At 38.0% G+C, this 17,108-nt stretch overlaps 14 pseudogenes; all 14 read right to left on the bottom strand.

Annotated features, from left to right (window-relative positions):
- Window positions 1-353: 353 nt before the first annotated feature.
- Window positions 354-472, bottom strand: LOC127960360 (uncharacterized; annotated as a pseudogene).
- A 2,310-nt stretch (window positions 473-2,782) lies between these two features.
- LOC127965134 (uncharacterized) lies at window positions 2,783-2,901 on the bottom strand (annotated as a pseudogene).
- Window positions 2,902-3,272: 371 nt separating this feature from the next.
- On the bottom strand, window positions 3,273-3,391 carry LOC127958665 (uncharacterized; annotated as a pseudogene).
- Window positions 3,392-4,676: 1,285 nt separating this feature from the next.
- On the bottom strand, window positions 4,677-4,795 carry LOC127960349 (uncharacterized; annotated as a pseudogene).
- Window positions 4,796-6,192: 1,397 nt separating this feature from the next.
- Window positions 6,193-6,311, bottom strand: LOC127961509 (uncharacterized; annotated as a pseudogene).
- A 368-nt stretch (window positions 6,312-6,679) lies between these two features.
- LOC127960338 (uncharacterized) lies at window positions 6,680-6,798 on the bottom strand (annotated as a pseudogene).
- A 1,266-nt stretch (window positions 6,799-8,064) lies between these two features.
- LOC127961998 (uncharacterized) lies at window positions 8,065-8,183 on the bottom strand (annotated as a pseudogene).
- Window positions 8,184-9,579: 1,396 nt separating this feature from the next.
- On the bottom strand, window positions 9,580-9,698 carry LOC127965132 (uncharacterized; annotated as a pseudogene).
- A 1,281-nt stretch (window positions 9,699-10,979) lies between these two features.
- LOC127960327 (uncharacterized) lies at window positions 10,980-11,098 on the bottom strand (annotated as a pseudogene).
- A 1,538-nt stretch (window positions 11,099-12,636) lies between these two features.
- On the bottom strand, window positions 12,637-12,755 carry LOC127965125 (uncharacterized; annotated as a pseudogene).
- A 369-nt stretch (window positions 12,756-13,124) lies between these two features.
- On the bottom strand, window positions 13,125-13,243 carry LOC127958660 (uncharacterized; annotated as a pseudogene).
- Window positions 13,244-14,643: 1,400 nt separating this feature from the next.
- On the bottom strand, window positions 14,644-14,762 carry LOC127965121 (uncharacterized; annotated as a pseudogene).
- Window positions 14,763-15,130: 368 nt separating this feature from the next.
- LOC127960305 (uncharacterized) lies at window positions 15,131-15,249 on the bottom strand (annotated as a pseudogene).
- A 1,399-nt stretch (window positions 15,250-16,648) lies between these two features.
- On the bottom strand, window positions 16,649-16,767 carry LOC127965118 (uncharacterized; annotated as a pseudogene).
- Window positions 16,768-17,108: the final 341 nt, after the last annotated feature.

Here is a 17,108-nt window from a genome sequence, read left to right as displayed (position 1 = left end):
GAGAGAGCTATTTAAAGATCAGTCAATCTAATCGCCGGTACATTATATAAGTAGGAAAGAAAACCCTAAAGCTTAAAGCACCTGGTATTCCCAGGCGGTCTCCCATCCAAGCACTAACCAGGCCAATACCTGCTAAGATTAAGAGATCGGGCATTGACTCTTTTTTTTTTTTTTTTTTTTTAAGATTATTATATAATTAGTAATAAATTTCCAATAATATTAGAGCACCTGGTATTCCGAGGCGGTCTCCCATCCAGACACTAAACAGGTCCATGACTGCTAAGATTCAAAGAATGGGCATTGACTCTTTTTTTTTTCAAGATTATTATATAATTTGTGAAAAATTTACAAAAATCTTAAAGCAACTGGTATTACCAGGGGGTCTCCCATCCAATTACTAACCAGGCCCAAACCTGCTTAGCTTCCGAGCTCAGACATGATCTGGCATAGACAGGGTGGTATGGCCATAAGCGAAGACTGCTGCAAAGAGAGAGCTATTTAAAGATCAGCCAATCTAATATAAGTAGGAAAGAAAACCCTAAAGCTTAAAGCACCTGGTATTCCCAGGCGGTCTCCCATCCAAGCACTAACCAGGCCAATACCTGCTAAGATTAAGAGATCGGGCATTGACTCTTTTTTTTTTTTTTTTTTTTTTTTAAAGATTATTATATAATTAGTAATGAATTTCCAATAATATTAGAGCACCTGGTTTTCCGAGGCGGTCTCCCATCCAAACACTAAACAGGTCCATAGCTGCTAAGATTCAAAGATTGGGCATTGACTCTTTTTGTTTCAAGATAATTATATAATTAGTACAAATTTCCAAAAATATTACAGCAACTGGTATTCCGAGGCGGTCTCCCATCCAAGCACTAAACAGGTCCATACCTCCTAAGATTCAAAGATTGGGCATTTACTCTTTTTTTTTTTTTGTTGCAAGATTATTATGTAATTAGTAAAAATTGCCAAAAATATTACAGCAACTGGTATTTCCCGGCCGTCTTCCATCCAAGTACTAACCAGGCAAAACCTGCTATTATTCAGAGATCGGGCATTGACTTTTTTTTTTTTTTCAAGATTATTATATAATTTGTGAAAAATTTCCAAAAATCTTAAAGCAACTGGTATTACCAGGGTGTCTCCCATCCAATTACTAACCAGGCCCATACCTGCTAAGATTCAGATATGGGGCATTGACTCCTTTCTTTTTTTCTTGCAAGATTATTATATAATTTGTGAAAAATTTCCCAAAATCTTAAAGCAACTGGTATTACCAGGGGGTCTGCCATCCAATTACTAACCAGGCCGAAACCTGCTTAGTTTCCAAGCTCAGACATGATCTGGCATAGCCAGGGTGGAATGGCCATAAGCGAAGACTGCTGCAAAGAGAGAGCTATTTAAAGATCAGTCAATCTAATCGCCGGTACATTATATAAGTAGGAAAGAAAACCCTAAAGCTTAAAGCACCTGGTATTCCCAGGCGGTCTCCCATCCAAGCACTAACCAGGCCAATACCTGCTAAGATTAAGAGATCGGGCATTGACTCTTTTTTTTTTTTTTTTTTTTTTTTTTTTAAAGATTATTATATAATTAGTAATAAATTTCCAATAATATTAGAGCACCTGGTTTTCCGAGGCGGTCTCCCATCCAAACACTAAACAGGTCCATAGCTGCTAAGATTCAAAGATTGGGCATTGACTCTTTTTGTTTCAAGATAATTATATAATTAGTACAAATTTCCAAAAATATTACAGCAACTGGTATTCCGAGGCGGTCTCCCATCCATGCACTAAACAGGTCCATACCTCCTAAGATTCAAAGATTGGGCATTTACTCTTTTTTTTTTTTTTTTTTTGTTGCAAGATTATTATGTAATTAGTAAAAATTGCCAAAAATATTACAGCAACTGGTATTTCCCGGCCGTCTTCCATCCAAGTACTAACCAGGCAAAACCTGCTATTATTCAGAGATCGGGCATTGACTTTTTTTTTTTTTTTCAAGATTATTATATAATTTGTGAAAAATTTCCAAAAATCTTAAAGCAACTGGTATTACCAGGGTGTCTCCCATCCAATTACTAACCAGGCCCATACCTGCTAAGATTCAGATATGGGGCATTGACTCCTTTCTTTTTTTCTTGCAAGATTATTATATAATTTGTGAAAAATTTCCAAAAATCTTAAAGCAACTGGTATTACCAGGGGGTCTGCCATCCAATTACTAACCAGGCCGAAACCTGCTTAGTTTCCGAGCTCAGACATGATCTGGCATAGCCAGGGTGGAATGGCCATAAGCGAAGACTGCTGCAAAGAGAGAGCTATTTAAAGATCAGCCAATCTAATCGCCGGTACATTATACAGGACCAAACCTGCTTAGCTTCCGAGAGCAGACGAGATCAGGCATAGCCAGGTTGTTACGGTCGCAAGCGAAGGATACTGCAAAGAGAAGACTATTTAAAGATCAGCCAATCAAATCGCCCATACATTATATAAGTAGGAATGAAAATCCAAAAGCTTACAGCACCTGGTATTCCGAGGCGGTCTCCCATCCAAGCACTAACCAGGCCAATACCTGCTAAGATTAAGAGATCGGGCATTGGCTCTTTTTTTTAAGATTATTATATAATTAGTAATAAATTTCCAATAATATTAGAGCACCTGGTATTACCAGGGGGTCTCCCATCCAAACACTACACAGGTCAATGACTGCTAAGATTCAAAGATTGGGCATTCACTCTTTTTTTTTTCAAGATTATTATATAATTTGTGAAAAATTTACAAAAATCTTAAAGCAACTGGTATTACCAGGGGGTCTCCCATCCAATTACTAACCAGGCCCAAACCTGCTTAGCTTCCGAGCTCAGACATGATCTGGCATAGCCAGGGTGGTATGGCCATAAGCGAAGACTGCTGCAAAGAGAGAGCTATTTAAAGATCAGTCAATCTAATCGCCGGTACATTATATAAGTAGGAAAGAAAACCCTAAAGCTTAAAGCACCTGGTATTCCCAGGCGGTCTCCCATCCAAGCACTAACCAGGCCAATACCTGCTAAGATTAAGAGATCGGGCATTGACTCTTTTTTTTTTTTTTTTTTTTTTTTAAGATTATTATATAATTAGTAATAAATTTCCAATAATATTAGAGCACCTGGTATTCCGAGGCGGTCTCCCATCCAGACACTAAACAGGTCCATGACTGCTAAGATTCAAAGAATGGGCATTGACTCTTTTTTTTTTCAAGATTATTATATAATTTGTGAAAAATTTACAAAAATCTTAGAGCAACTGGTATTACCAGGGGGTCTCCCATCCAATTACTAACCAGGCCCAAACCTGCTTAGCTTCCGAGCTCAGACATGATCTGGCATAGCCAGGGTGGTATGGCCATAAGCGAAGACTGCTGCAAAGAGAGAGCTATTTAAAGATCAGCCAATCTAATCGCCGGTACATTATATAAGTAGGAAAGAAAACCCTAAAGCTTAAAGCACCTGGTATTCCCAGGCGGTCTCCCATCCAAGCACTAACCAGGCCAATACCTGCTAAGATTAAGAGATCGGGCATTGACTTTTTTTTTTTTTTTTTTTTTTTTTTTTTTTAAAGATTATTATATAATTAGTAATGAATTTCCAATAATATTAGAGCACCTGGTTTTCCGAGGCGGTCTCCCATCCAAACACTAAACAGGTCCATAGCTGCTAAGATTCAAAGATTGGGCATTGACTCTTTTTGTTTCAAGATAATTATATAATTAGTACAAATTTCCAAAAATATTACAGCAACTGGTATTCCGAGGCGGTCTCCCATCCAAGCACTAAACAGGTCCATACCTCCTAAGATTCAAAGATTGGGCATTTACTCTTTTTTTTTTTTGTTGCAAGATTATTATGTAATTAGTAAAAATTGCCAAAAATATTACAGCAACTGGTATTTCCCGGCCGTCTTCCATCCAAGTACTAACCAGGCAAAACCTGCTATTATTCAGAGATCGGGCATTGACTTTTTTTTTTTTTTCAAGATTATTATATAATTTGTGAAAAATTTCCAAAAATCTTAAAGCAACTGGTATTACCAGGGTGTCTCCCATCCAATTACTAACCAGGCCCATACCTGCTAAGATTCAGATATGGGGCATTGACTCCTTTCTTTTTTTCTTGCAAGATTATTATATAATTTGTGAAAAATTTCCCAAAATCTTAAAGCAACTGGTATTACCAGGGGGTCTGCCATCCAATTACTAACCAGGCCGAAACCTGCTTAGTTTCCAAGCTCAGACATGATCTGGCATAGCCAGGGTGGAATGGCCATAAGCGAAGACTGCTGCAAAGAGAGAGCTATTTAAAGATCAGTCAATCTAATCGCCGGTACATTATATAAGTAGGAAAGAAAACCCTAAAGCTTAAAGCACCTGGTATTCCCAGGCGGTCTCCCATCCAAGCACTAACCAGGCCAATACCTGCTAAGATTAAGAGATCGGGCATTGACTCTTTTTTTTTATTTTATTTTTTTAGATTATTATATAATTAGTAATAAATTTCCAATAATATTAGAGCACCTGGTATTCCGAGGCGGTCTCCCATCCAGACACTAAACAGGTCCATGACTGCTAAGATTCAAAGAATGGGCATTGACTCTTTTTTTTTTCAAGATTATTATATAATTTGTGAAAAATTTACAAAAATCTTAAAGCAACTGGTATTACCAGGGGGTCTCCCATCCAATTACTAACCAGGCCCAAACCTGCTTAGCTTCCGAGCTCAGACATGATCTGGCATAGACAGGGTGGTATGGCCATAAGCGAAGACTGCTGCAAAGAGAGAGCTATTTAAAGATCAGCCAATCTAATATAAGTAGGAAAGAAAACCCTAAAGCTTAAAGCACCTGGTATTCCCAGGCGGTCTCCCATCCAAGCACTAACCAGGCCAATACCTGCTAAGATTAAGAGATCGGGCATTGACTCTTTTTTTTTTTTTTTTTTTTTTTTTTTAAAGATTATTATATAATTAGTAATAAATTTCCAATAATATTAGAGCACCTGGTTTTCCGAGGCGGTCTCCCATCCAAACACTAAACAGGTCCATAGCTGCTAAGATTCAAAGATTGGGCATTGACTCTTTTTGTTTCAAGATAATTATATAATTAGTACAAATTTCCAAAAATCTTAAAGCAACTGGTATTCCGAGGCGGTCTCCCATCCATGCACTAAACAGGTCCATACCTCCTAAGATTCAAAGATTGGGCATTTACTCTTTTTTTTTTTTTTTTTTTTGTTGCAAGATTATTATGTAATTAGTAAAAATTGCCAAAAATATTACAGCAACTGGTATTTCCCGGCCGTCTTCCATCCAAGTACTAACCAGGCAAAACCTGCTATTATTCAGAGATCGGGCATTGACTTTTTTTTTTTTTTTCAAGATTATTATATAATTTGTGAAAAATTTCCAAAAATCTTAAAGCAACTGGTATTACCAGGGTGTCTCCCATCCAATTACTAACCAGGCCCATACCTGCTAAGATTCAGATATGGGGCATTGACTCCTTTCTTTTTTTCTTGCAAGATTATTATATAATTTGTGAAAAATTTCCAAAAATCTTAAAGCAACTGGTATTACCAGGGGGTCTGCCATCCAATTACTAACCAGGCCGAAACCTGCTTAGTTTCCGAGCTCAGACATGATCTGGCATAGCCAGGGTGGAATGGCCATAAGCGAAGACTGCTGCAAAGAGAGAGCTATTTAAAGATCAGCCAATCTAATCGCCGGTACATTATACAGGACCAAACCTGCTTAGCTTCCGAGAGCAGACGAGATCAGGCATAGCCAGGTTGTTACGGTCGCAAGCGAAGGATACTGCAAAGAGAAGACTATTTAAAGATCAGCCAATCAAATCGCCCATACATTATATAAGTAGGAATGAAAATCCAAAAGCTTACAGCACCTGGTATTCCGAGGCGGTCTCCCATCCAAGCACTAACCAGGCCAATACCTGCTAAGATTAAGAGATCGGGCATTGGCTCTTTTTTTTAAGATTATTATATAATTAGTAATAAATTTCCAATAATATTAGAGCACCTGGTATTACCAGGGGGTCTCCCATCCAAACACTACACAGGTCAATGACTGCTAAGATTCAAAGATTGGGCATTCACTCTTTTTTTTTTCAAGATTATTATATAATTTGTGAAAAATTTACAAAAATATTAAAGCAACTGGTATTACCAGGGGGTCTCCCATCCAATTACTAACCAGGCCCAAACCTGCTTAGCTTCCGAGCTCAGACATGATCTGGCATAGCCAGGGTGGTATGGCCATAAGCGAAGACTGCTGCAAAGAGAGAGCTATTTAAAGATCAGTCAATCTAATCGCCGGTACATTATATAAGTAGGAAAGAAAACCCTAAAGCTTAAAGCACCTGGTATTCCCAGGCGGTCTCCCATCCAAGCACTAACCAGGCCAATACCTGCTAAGATTAAGAGATCGGGCATTGACTCTTTTTTTTTTTTTTTTTTTTTAAGATTATTATATAATTAGTAATAAATTTCCAATAATATTAGAGCACCTGGTATTCCGAGGCGGTCTCCCATCCAGACACTAAACAGGTCCATGACTGCTAAGATTCAAAGAATGGGCATTGACTCTTTTTTTTTTCAAGATTATTATATAATTTGTGAAAAATTTACAAAAATCTTAAAGCAACTGGTATTACCAGGGGGTCTCCCATCCAATTACTAACCAGGCCCAAACCTGCTTAGCTTCCGAGCTCAGACATGATCTGGCATAGACAGGGTGGTATGGCCATAAGCGAAGACTGCTGCAAAGAGAGAGCTATTTAAAGATCAGCCAATCTAATATAAGTAGGAAAGAAAACCCTAAAGCTTAAAGCACCTGGTATTCCCAGGCGGTCTCCCATCCAAGCACTAACCAGGCCAATACCTGCTAAGATTAAGAGATCGGGCATTGACTCTTTTTTTTTTTCTTTTTTTTTTTTAAAGATTATTATATAATTAGTAATGAATTTCCAATAATATTAGAGCACCTGGTTTTCCGAGGCGGTCTCCCATCCAAACACTAAACAGGTCCATAGCTGCTAAGATTCAAAGATTGGGCATTGACTCTTTTTGTTTCAAGATAATTATATAATTAGTACAAATTTCCAAAAATATTACAGCAACTGGTATTCCGAGGCGGTCTCCCATCCAAGCACTAAACAGGTCCATACCTCCTAAGATTCAAAGATTGGGCATTTACTCTTTTTTTTTTTTGTTGCAAGATTATTATGTAATTAGTAAAAATTGCCAAAAATATTACAGCAACTGGTATTTCCCGGCCGTCTTCCATCCAAGTACTAACCAGGCAAAACCTGCTATTATTCAGAGATCGGGCATTGACTTTTTTTTTTTTTTCAAGATTATTATATAATTTGTGAAAAATTTCCAAAAATCTTAAAGCAACTGGTATTACCAGGGTGTCTCCCATCCAATTACTAACCAGGCCCATACCTGCTAAGATTCAGATATGGGGCATTGACTCCTTTCTTTTTTTCTTGCAAGATTATTATATAATTTGTGAAAAATTTCCCAAAATCTTAAAGCAACTGGTATTACCAGGGGGTCTGCCATCCAATTACTAACCAGGCCGAAACCTGCTTAGTTTCCAAGCTCAGACATGATCTGGCATAGCCAGGGTGGAATGGCCATAAGCGAAGACTGCTGCAAAGAGAGAGCTATTTAAAGATCAGTCAATCTAATCGCCGGTACATTATATAAGTAGGAAAGAAAACCCTAAAGCTTAAAGCACCTGGTATTCCCAGGCGGTCTCCCATCCAAGCACTAACCAGGCCAATACCTGCTAAGATTAAGAGATCGGGCATTGACTCTTTTTTTTTATTTTATTTTTTTAGATTATTATATAATTAGTAATAAATTTCCAATAATATTAGAGCACCTGGTATTCCGAGGCGGTCTCCCATCCAGACACTAAACAGGTCCATGACTGCTAAGATTCAAAGAATGGGCATTGACTCTTTTTTTTTTCAAGATTATTATATAATTTGTGAAAAATTTACAAAAATCTTAAAGCAACTGGTATTACCAGGGGGTCTCCCATCCAATTACTAACCAGGCCCAAACCTGCTTAGCTTCCGAGTTCAGACATGATCTGGCATAGACAGGGTGGTATGGCCATAAGCGAAGACTGCTGCAAAGAGAGAGCTATTTAAAGATCAGCCAATCTAATATAAGTAGGAAAGAAAACCCTAAAGCTTAAAGCACCTGGTATTCCCAGGCGGTCTCCCATCCAAGCACTAACCAGGCCAATACCTGCTAAGATTAAGAGATCGGGCATTGACTCTTTTTTTTTTTTTTTTTTTTTTTTTTTAAAGATTATTATATAATTAGTAATAAATTTCCAATAATATTAGAGCACCTGGTTTTCCGAGGCGGTCTCCCATCCAAACACTAAACAGGTCCATAGCTGCTAAGATTCAAAGATTGGGCATTGACTCTTTTTGTTTCAAGATAATTATATAATTAGTACAAATTTCCAAAAATCTTAAAGCAACTGGTATTCCGAGGCGGTCTCCCATCCATGCACTAAACAGGTCCATACCTCCTAAGATTCAAAGATTGGGCATTTACTCTTTTTTTTTTTTTTTTTTTGTTGCAAGATTATTATGTAATTAGTAAAAATTGCCAAAAATATTACAGCAACTGGTATTTCCCGGCCGTCTTCCATCCAAGTACTAACCAGGCAAAACCTGCTATTATTCAGAGATCGGGCATTGACTTTTTTTTTTTTTTTCAAGATTATTATATAATTTGTGAAAAATTTCCAAAAATCTTAAAGCAACTGGTATTACCAGGGTGTCTCCCATCCAATTACTAACCAGGCCCATACCTGCTAAGATTCAGATATGGGGCATTGACTCCTTTCTTTTTTTCTTGCAAGATTATTATATAATTTGTGAAAAATTTCCAAAAATCTTAAAGCAACTGGTATTACCAGGGGGTCTGCCATCCAATTACTAACCAGGCCGAAACCTGCTTAGTTTCCGAGCTCAGACATGATCTGGCATAGCCAGGGTGGAATGGCCATAAGCGAAGACTGCTGCAAAGAGAGAGCTATTTAAAGATCAGCCAATCTAATCGCCGGTACATTATACAGGACCAAACCTGCTTAGCTTCCGAGAGCAGACGAGATCAGGCATAGCCAGGTTGTTACGGTCGCAAGCGAAGGATACTGCAAAGAGAAGACTATTTAAAGATCAGCCAATCAAATCGCCCATACATTATATAAGTAGGAATGAAAATCCAAAAGCTTACAGCACCTGGTATTCCGAGGCGGTCTCCCATCCAAGCACTAACCAGGCCAATACCTGCTAAGATTAAGAGATCGGGCATTGGCTCTTTTTTTTAAGATTATTATATAATTAGTAATAAATTTCCAATAATATTAGAGCACCTGGTATTACCAGGGGGTCTCCCATCCAAACACTACACAGGTCAATGACTGCTAAGATTCAAAGATTGGGCATTCACTCTTTTTTTTTTCAAGATTATTATATAATTTGTGAAAAATTTACAAAAATCTTAAAGCAACTGGTATTACCAGGGGGTCTCCCATCCAATTACTAACCAGGCCCAAACCTGCTTAGCTTCCGAGCTCAGACATGATCTGGCATAGCCAGGGTGGTATGGCCATAAGCGAAGACTGCTGCAAAGAGAGAGCTATTTAAAGATCAGTCAATCTAATCGCCGGTACATTATATAAGTAGGAAAGAAAACCCTAAAGCTTAAAGCACCTGGTATTCCCAGGCGGTCTCCCATCCAAGCACTAACCAGGCCAATACCTGCTAAGATTAAGAGATCGGGCATTGACTCTTTTTTTTTTTTTTTTTTTTTTTTAAGATTATTATATAATTAGTAATAAATTTCCAATAATATTAGAGCACCTGGTTTTCCGAGGCGGTCTCCCATCCAAACACTAAACAGGTCCATAGCTGCTAAGATTCAAAGATTGGGCATTGACTCTTTTTGTTTCAAGATAATTATATAATTAGTAGAAAATTTCCAAAAATATTACAGCAACTGGTATTCCGAGGCGGTCTCCCATCCAAGCACTAAACAGGTCCATACCTCCTAAGATTCAAAGATTGGGCATTTACTCTTTTTTTTTTTTTGTTGCAAGATTATTATGTAATTAGTAAAAATTGCCAAAAATATTACAGCAACTGGTATTTCCCGGCCGTCTTCCATCCAAGTACTAACCAGGCAAAACCTGCTATTATTCAGAGATCGGGCATTGACTTTTTTTTTTTTTTCAAGATTATTATATAATTTGTGAAAAATTTCCAAAAATCTTAAAGCAACTGGTATTACCAGGGTGTCTCCCATCCAATTACTAACCAGGCCCATACCTGCTAAGATTCAGATATGGGGCATTGACTCCTTTCTTTTTTTCTTGCAAGATTATTATATAATTTGTGAAAAATTTCCCAAAATCTTAAAGCAACTGGTATTACCAGGGGGTCTGCCATCCAATTACTAACCAGGCCGAAACCTGCTTAGTTTCCAAGCTCAGACATGATCTGGCATAGCCAGGGTGGAATGGCCATAAGCGAAGACTGCTGCAAAGAGAGAGCTATTTAAAGATCAGTCAATCTAATCGCCGGTACATTATATAAGTAGGAAAGAAAACCCTAAAGCTTAAAGCACCTGGTATTCCCAGGCGGTCTCCCATCCAAGCACTAACCAGGCCAATACCTGCTAAGATTAAGAGATCGGGCATTGACTCTTTTTTTTTATTTTATTTTTTTAGATTATTATATAATTAGTAATAAATTTCCAATAATATTAGAGCACCTGGTATTCCGAGGCGGTCTCCCATCCAGACACTAAACAGGTCCATGACTGCTAAGATTCAAAGAATGGGCATTGACTCTTTTTTTTTTCAAGATTATTATATAATTTGTGAAAAATTTACAAAAATCTTAAAGCAACTGGTATTACCAGGGGGTCTCCCATCCAATTACTAACCAGGCCCAAACCTGCTTAGCTTCCGAGCTCAGACATGATCTGGCATAGACAGGGTGGTATGGCCATAAGCGAAGACTGCTGCAAAGAGAGAGCTATTTAAAGATCAGCCAATCTAATATAAGTAGGAAAGAAAACCCTAAAGCTTAAAGCACCTGGTATTCCCAGGCGGTCTCCCATCCAAGCACTAACCAGGCCAATACCTGCTAAGATTAAGAGATCGGGCATTGACTCTTTTTTTTTTTTTTTTTTTTTTTTTTAAAGATTATTATATAATTAGTAATAAATTTCCAATAATATTAGAGCACCTGGTTTTCCGAGGCGGTCTCCCATCCAAACACTAAACAGGTCCATAGCTGCTAAGATTCAAAGATTGGGCATTGACTCTTTTTGTTTCAAGATAATTATATAATTAGTACAAATTTCCAAAAATCTTAAAGCAACTGGTATTCCGAGGCGGTCTCCCATCCATGCACTAAACAGGTCCATACCTCCTAAGATTCAAAGATTGGGCATTTACTCTTTTTTTTTTTTTTTTTTTGTTGCAAGATTATTATGTAATTAGTAAAAATTGCCAAAAATATTACAGCAACTGGTATTTCCCGGCCGTCTTCCATCCAAGTACTAACCAGGCAAAACCTGCTATTATTCAGAGATCGGGCATTGACTTTTTTTTTTTTTTTCAAGATTATTATATAATTTGTGAAAAATTTCCAAAAATCTTAAAGCAACTGGTATTACCAGGGTGTCTCCCATCCAATTACTAACCAGGCCCATACCTGCTAAGATTCAGATATGGGGCATTGACTCCTTTCTTTTTTTCTTGCAAGATTATTATATAATTTGTGAAAAATTTCCAAAAATCTTAAAGCAACTGGTATTACCAGGGGGTCTCCCATCCAATTACTAACCAGGCCCATACCTGCTAAGATTCAGATATGGGGCATTGACTCCTTTCTTTTTTTCTTGCAAGATTATTATATAATTTGTGAAAAATTTCCCAAAATCTTAAAGCAACTGGTATTACCAGGGGGTCTGCCATCCAATTACTAACCAGGCCGAAACCTGCTTAGTTTCCGAGCTCAGACATGATCTGGCATAGCCAGGGTGGAATGGCCATAAGCGAAGACTGCTGCAAAGAGAGAGCTATTTAAAGATCAGCCAATCTAATCGCCGGTACATTATACAGGACCAAACCTGCTTAGCTTCCGAGAGCAGACGAGATCAGGCATAGCCAGGTTGTTACGGTCGCAAGCGAAGGATACTGCAAAGAGAAGACTATTTAAAGATCAGCCAATCAAATCGCCCATACATTATATAAGTAGGAATGAAAATCCAAAAGCTTACAGCACCTGGTATTCCGAGGCGGTCTCCCATCCAAGCACTAACCAGGCCAATACCTGCTAAGATTAAGAGATCGGGCATTGGCTCTTTTTTTTAAGATTATTATATAATTAGTAATAAATTTCCAATAATATTAGAGCACCTGGTATTACCAGGGGGTCTCCCATCCAAACACTACACAGGTCAATGACTGCTAAGATTCAAAGATTGGGCATTCACTCTTTTTTTTTTCAAGATTATTATATAATTTGTGAAAAATTTACAAAAATCTTAAAGCAACTGGTATTACCAGGGGGTCTCCCATCCAATTACTAACCAGGCCCAAACCTGCTTAGCTTCCGAGCTCAGACATGATCTGGCATAGCCAGGGTGGTATGGCCATAAGCGAAGACTGCTGCAAAGAGAGAGCTATTTAAAGATCAGTCAATCTAATCGCCGGTACATTATATAAGTAGGAAAGAAAACCCTAAAGCTTAAAGCACCTGGTATTCCCAGGCGGTCTCCCATCCAAGCACTAACCAGGCCAATACCTGCTAAGATTAAGAGATCGGGCATTGACTCTTTTTTTTTTTTTTTTTTTTTTAAGATTATTATATAATTAGTAATAAATTTCCAATAATATTAGAGCACCTGGTATTCCGAGGCGGTCTCCCATCCAGACACTAAACAGGTCCATGACTGCTAAGATTCAAAGAATGGGCATTGACTCTTTTTTTTTTCAAGATTATTATATAATTTGTGAAAAATTTACAAAAATCTTAGAGCAACTGGTATTACCAGGGGGTCTCCCATCCAATTACTAACCAGGCCCAAACCTGCTTAGCTTCCGAGCTCAGACATGATCTGGCATAGCCAGGGTGGTATGGCCATAAGCGAAGACTGCTGCAAAGAGAGAGCTATTTAAAGATCAGCCAATCTAATCGCCGGTACATTATATAAGTAGGAAAGAAAACCCTAAAGCTTAAAGCACCTGGTATTCCCAGGCGGTCTCCCATCCAAGCACTAACCAGGCCAATACCTGCTAAGATTAAGAGATCGGGCATTGACTTTTTTTTTTTTTTTTTTTTTTTTTTAAAGATTATTATATAATTAGTAATGAATTTCCAATAATATTAGAGCACCTGGTTTTCCGAGGCGGTCTCCCATCCAAACACTAAACAGGTCCATAGCTGCTAAGATTCAAAGATTGGGCATTGACTCTTTTTGTTTCAAGATAATTATATAATTAGTACAAATTTCCAAAAATATTACAGCAACTGGTATTCCGAGGCGGTCTCCCATCCAAGCACTAAACAGGTCCATACCTCCTAAGATTCAAAGATTGGGCATTTACTCTTTTTTTTTTTTGTTGCAAGATTATTATGTAATTAGTAAAAATTGCCAAAAATATTACAGCAACTGGTATTTCCCGGCCGTCTTCCATCCAAGTACTAACCAGGCAAAACCTGATATTATTCAGAGATCGGGCATTGACTTTTTTTTTTTTTTCAAGATTATTATATAATTTGTGAAAAATTTCCAAAAATCTTAAAGCAACTGGTATTACCAGGGTGTCTCCCATCCAATTACTAACCAGGCCCATACCTGCTAAGATTCAGATATGGGGCATTGACTCCTTTCTTTTTTTCTTGCAAGATTATTATATAATTTGTGAAAAATTTCCCAAAATCTTAAAGCAACTGGTATTACCAGGGGGTCTGCCATCCAATTACTAACCAGGCCGAAACCTGCTTAGTTTCCAAGCTCAGACATGATCTGGCATAGCCAGGGTGGAATGGCCATAAGCGAAGACTGCTGCAAAGAGAGAGCTATTTAAAGATCAGCCAATCTAATCGCCGGTACATTATACAGGACCAAACCTGCTTAGCTTCCGAGAGCAGACGAGATCAGGCATAGCCAGGTTGTTACGGTCGCAAGCGAAGGATACTGCAAAGAGAAGACTATTTAAAGATCAGCCAATCAAATCGCCCATACATTATATAAGTAGGAATGAAAATCCAAAAGCTTACAGCACCTGGTATTCCGAGGCGGTCTCCCATCCAAGCACTAACCAGGCCAATACCTGCTAAGATTAAGAGATCGGGCATTGGCTCTTTTTTTTTAAGATTATTATATAATTAGTAATAAATTTCCAATAATATTAGAGCACCTGGTATTAACAGGGGGTCTCCCATCCAAACACTACACAGGTCAATGATTGCTAAGATTCAAAGAATGGGCATTCACTCTTTTTTTTTTCAAGATTATTATATAATTTGTGAAAAATTTACAAAAATCTTAAAGCAACTGGTATTACCAGGGGGTCTCCCATCCAATTACTAACCAGGCCCAAACCTGCTTAGCTTCCGAGCTCAGACATGATCTGGCATAGCCAGGGTGGTATGGCCATAAGCGAAGACTGCAGCAAAGAGAGAGCTATTTAAAGATCAGTCAATCTAATCGCCGGTACATTATATAAGTAGGAAAGAAAACCCTAAAGCTTAAAGCACCTGGTATTCCCAGGCGGTCTCCCATCCAAGCACTAACCAGGCCAATACCTGCTAAGATTAAGAGATCGGGCATTGACTCTTTTTTTTTATTTTATTTTTTTAGATTATTATATAATTAGTAATAAATTTCCAATAATATTAGAGCACCTGGTATTCCGAGGCGGTCTCCCATCCAGACACTAAACAGGTCCATGACTGCTAAGATTCAAAGAATGGGCATTGACTCTTTTTTTTTTCAAGATTATTATATAATTTGTGAAAAATTTACAAAAATCTTAAAGCAACTGGTATTACCAGGGGGTCTCCCATCCAATTACTAACCAGGCCCAAACCTGCTTAGCTTCCGAGCTCAGACATGATCTGGCATAGACAGGGTGGTATGGCCATAAGCGAAGACTGCTGCAAAGAGAGAGCTATTTAAAGATCAGCCAATCTAATATAAGTAGGAAAGAAAACCCTAAAGCTTAAAGCACCTGGTATTCCCAGGCGGTCTCCCATCCAAGCACTAACCAGGCCAATACCTGCTAAGATTAAGAGATCGGGCATTGACTCTTTTTTTTTTTTTTTTTTTTTTTTTTTTAAAGATTATTATATAATTAGTAATAAATTTCCAATAATATTAGAGCACCTGGTTTTCCGAGGCGGTCTCCCATCCAAACACTAAACAGGTCCATAGCTGCTAAGATTCAAAGATTGGGCATTGACTCTTTTTGTTTCAAGATAATTATATAATTAGTACAAATTTCCAAAAATATTACAGCAACTGGTATTCCGAGGCGGTCTCCCATCCATGCACTAAACAGGTCCATACCTCCTAAGATTCAAAGATTGGGCATTTACTCTTTTTTTTTTTTTTTTTTTGTTGCAAGATTATTATGTAATTAGTAAAAATTGCCAAAAATATTACAGCAACTGGTATTTCCCGGCCGTCTTCCATCCAAGTACTAACCAGGCAAAACCTGCTATTATTCAGAGATCGGGCATTGACTTTTTTTTTTTTTTTTTCAAGATTATTATATAATTTGTGAAAAATTTCCAAAAATCTTAAAGCAACTGGTATTACCAGGGTGTCTCCCATCCAATTACTAACCAGGCCCATACCTGCTAAGATTCAGATATGGGGCATTGACTCCTTTCTTTTTTTCTTGCAAGATTATTATATAATTTGTGAAAAATTTCCAAAAATCTTAAAGCAACTGGTATTACCAGGGGGTCTGCCATCCAATTACTAACCAGGCCGAAACCTGCTTAGTTTCCGAGCTCAGACATGATCTGGCATAGCCAGGGTGGAATGGCCATAAGCGAAGACTGCTGCAAAGAGAGAGCTATTTAAAGATCAGCCAATCTAATCGCCGGTACATTATACAGGACCAAACCTGCTTAGCTTCCGAGAGCAGACGAGATCAGGCATAGCCAGGTTGTTACGGTCGCAAGCGAAGGATACTGCAAAGAGAAGACTATTTAAAGATCAGCCAATCAAATCGCCCATACATTATATAAGTAGGAATGAAAATCCAAAAGCTTACAGCACCTGGTATTCCGAGGCGGTCTCCCATCCAAGCACTAACCAGGCCAATACCTGCTAAGATTAAGAGATCGGGCATTGGCTCTTTTTTTTAAGATTATTATATAATTAGTAATAAATTTCCAATAATATTAGAGCACCTGGTATTACCAGGGGGTCTCCCATCCAAACACTACACAGGTCAATGACTGCTAAGATTCAAAGATTGGGCATTCACTCTTTTTTTTTTCAAGATTATTATATAATTTGTGAAAAATTTACAAAAATCTTAAAGCAACTGGTATTACCAGGGGGTCTCCCATCCAATTACTAACCAGGCCCAAACCTGCTTAGCTTCCGAGCTCAGACATGATCTGGCATAGCCAGGGTGGTATGGCCATAAGCGAAGACTGCTGCAAAGAGAGAGCTATTTAAAGATCAGTCAATCTAATCGCCGGTACATTATATAAGTAGGAAAGAAAACCCTAAAGCTTAAAGCACCTGGTATTCCCAGGCGGTCTCCCATCCAAGCACTAACCAGGCCAATACCTGCTAAGATTAAGAGATCGGGCATTGACTCTTTTTTTTTTTTTTTTTTTTTTTAAGATTATTATATAATTAGTAATAAATTTCCAATAATATTAGAGCACCTGGTATTCCGAGGCGGTCTCCCATCCAGACACTAAACAGGTCCATGACTGCTAAGATTCAAAGAATGGGCATTGACTCTTTTTTTTTTCAAGATT

This window comes from Carassius gibelio, chromosome A3 (genome assembly GCF_023724105.1).
Source record: "Carassius gibelio isolate Cgi1373 ecotype wild population from Czech Republic chromosome A3, carGib1.2-hapl.c, whole genome shotgun sequence".
Taxonomy (NCBI): domain Eukaryota; kingdom Metazoa; phylum Chordata; class Actinopteri; order Cypriniformes; family Cyprinidae; genus Carassius; species Carassius gibelio.
This window is presented reverse-complemented; position numbering and strand designations above follow the sequence as displayed.